The sequence below is a fragment of the Zonotrichia leucophrys genome, chromosome 2 (assembly GCF_028769735.1).
Source record: "Zonotrichia leucophrys gambelii isolate GWCS_2022_RI chromosome 2, RI_Zleu_2.0, whole genome shotgun sequence".
NCBI classification, from domain to species: domain Eukaryota; kingdom Metazoa; phylum Chordata; class Aves; order Passeriformes; family Passerellidae; genus Zonotrichia; species Zonotrichia leucophrys.
The window spans coordinates 128,794,408-128,797,308 of NC_088171.1; positions in this window are offsets into that span (position 1 = coordinate 128,794,408).

Below are 2,901 nucleotides of genomic sequence, written 5' to 3' on the forward strand. Positions count from 1 at the left end.
CCCACCCAGGCTCCTGGCTGTCCCCTCCCCTTCTCCTCCCGCAACCCTCATCCCTCCCCTCCCGCTGCTCTCCCATCCCGCCGCCTCCCGGCTGTCCCCGATCTTTCCCCACCGCGGGGCTCTCCCAGAAGCGGGGCCGGCCCTGCCCTGCCGAGCCCCTCCGGACCCGCGGCCGGGGGCAGACGCGGGGGCAGCGCTCTCCTCCCCGGGCTAGGGTCTGCATGGAAAGGATTTACACGCACATGCTCCCGTGCCACGCACAGCAGCCCCCGGCCCGGCCCTGCACCCAGCTCGTGTGCCCTGGCTGGGTCTTGGGCTCTGCTCCACTGAGCCAGCCGGCCCCTCCCTGTTTCAGCCGGGAGAGCCTTGCTCCCACTTTGGTGCTGCAGTTTGCTGCTGCATAATTGGGAACTGAAGCTGCAATACTGAGTGCTCAACTCCACTCTTTCCTCTTGAATACTCAGTCTGGGAAACGACCTAGAACATGAGACTCGTGCAAAACAGACTGTAATTTAAACTGATGCTCGGGTAATCGAAGTGACAGGCAGAGATTCTGCACTGAGTCATATTGATGGTGGTCGCAGTTTGTATTGCAAGAGCTGCTTCACAAGGTCCCTGCAGGGTTGGAACCAGCCCCATGAACACTAAACACTGTGGGATCACATCCTGAAGGGGAGACTTTATCCCAGGTAAAGGTTTCTCTCCTGGAGTAATTTTGCAGTAGAGCAGCAGGAATGACTCTTTCACCTGTGAGGACTTACAGAACAATATGGAAGTCATGTTCTGCATTTCATGCCATCACCCAGCATGATTGTCAGCTGTAAAGGATTCATCCACTGAAATCCAAAATCAAGCTGTCCAGTGTTTTGGGAGCTGCAAGTAGGAACACAAAGTCTCTGGAGTAAGAGCTCTTGTCCCTAAGGCTGGCTCAAGATCTTTATGAGGATCCCACAGGCCTTAGCTCTGCATCCCAGGCAGTAGGTCCTGTTTCTTGTTCTGAAGGGATTCAGGTCAGGCACTGCTGAACAAGCTCCCAAATCACCCCCTGTGCTTCCCAAAACACATGACCACTGAGGTGCTTCTGAGCAGTTTCCCAGCCAAATACTCCCTCCCAGCAATCTTAATTTCTGACTGAGATCTGCTGAGTTCTCTCATCCATGCGGGTCCTGCAAGCATAGTTGTGCTACCAAGGCCCCAGGGTGACTGTGGCAGTGATCTGAGCTACTTTTTCATTGCTGTGGTAATGTTTTGCTGATTAAAAATACATCATAAAAAGCATAAAAAAAGAGATTGTATTTCAATCAAACTGCTCCCCAGCAAACAGTCCCCAGGGCAATGGGATATAGTGGTGTCTGAGCCAATAAAGGAACCTAACACACATCCTGACTCCCTTCCCAGGAGCTGTGTGTGCCCTGGGTGAGCACGGGGCATGGCCCAGGAAAAACTGCCAGGCATCCCTGAGTCTTTGAATGAAAACCTGACCAACACATCAGTATCTCACACTGTAACTGTGCAAAACTTCCTAGACCAAGAGCTCTAAATGAAGAACACACTGGAGCACAACCTTGGGGGAGCCTTTGTATATCATTTCATTTTAACTTGAAAGTTTAAGGGGCTCTGGCAGCTGCTCCCTGCTGGCATGTGTGCTTTCACATCACTTTGATTTCAGTTCTAGCTCTATTTGCAGGAACTTTGTCTTCTGACACTTATTTTTCCTAGCAGTTTTCAAACCCTTGAAAAACCAATGGCAGAAGAGCAACAAAAGGCTTTCTTTCCTGTTATTACCACCACCACTAGAGAGGAATTAGACCATAAATGTGGAGTCCTAAAGCATTACATTGAGCCATGTTCATTTTCCTTGCATTAGTATTTCGCATCACCTTCCAAATTTCCACTTTTGGTGGAGCATTGAGAAAATTACTGCAGAAAAATAATAATGGAACTATTACAGATTTCATGTTTAAACTTCTGGTGTCATTTTGATTTTGAATTGAAAACCAAACTTTCAAATAAGATTTTTTGTATGACTAAAATAAAATGTTTGTTTACTCTAGTAAGTAAATGATTTTGTTTTATTTTCATCAGCTCCTAGTGGGACTGAGAACTACTTTTTAAAACTGTAATTTTTTCCCCATAGCTAAAGGAAGTTTCATTCTTTGGTGTGTTTAAAATAAATTTAAGTGACTAGGAGAAAAAAGATGTTTGCATTGTTTTATTAAAAGTGCCAAATACAATTGTGGGTACCCTTTTATCATAATTCATTCTGAATTATTGAAAATGACTCCTCACTGCCAGGTGTGCAGGGCACAACACTGATGGATCTGCCCCATTCTGACTCCCTGCTGAGCTAAAGAGCAAACTCTGAGGCACAGAGCCATTGTGCAGAGGGTGTGTGCTGTAGCCATAAAATACCACAGCCCAGGGCAGGGGAGTGCATGTTGGCTGGCATGAAACAGAGATGGCATCTTTAATACAGCAAGGGTATGAATTCAATAATGTTAGCTTTGTACTGAGAATTGCATAGGGAAAGGAAGTGGGCAGACAAGGAAATCTGCCTCCAGAAACAGAAAATACCCAGGATCAGTTGAATCCTTGGCCTGATTCCATCTCTTCCAGGAGGGTAATCATATGGGAACCACTCAACTGCTCACTACCCCTGTGAAGCTGGGTGGAGATCAATTGATATAGGGTGGGAAGAGGTTGATGGCAACGTGCAAGTGAAGAATTAAAATCTGCAGAACACTTAAGGGGAAAAACTTCACAATTTATTTTTCTTCCTTTACTTCAGCACCTGAGGTGGTGTAGCCTAGCAGGAGAGGGATTAAAAATGCAATTTTTTAGATCAAGTTTAATTTGTCATGCTGCTACCCTCATGCTTGGAGATGATTAAGGCATTAAAAT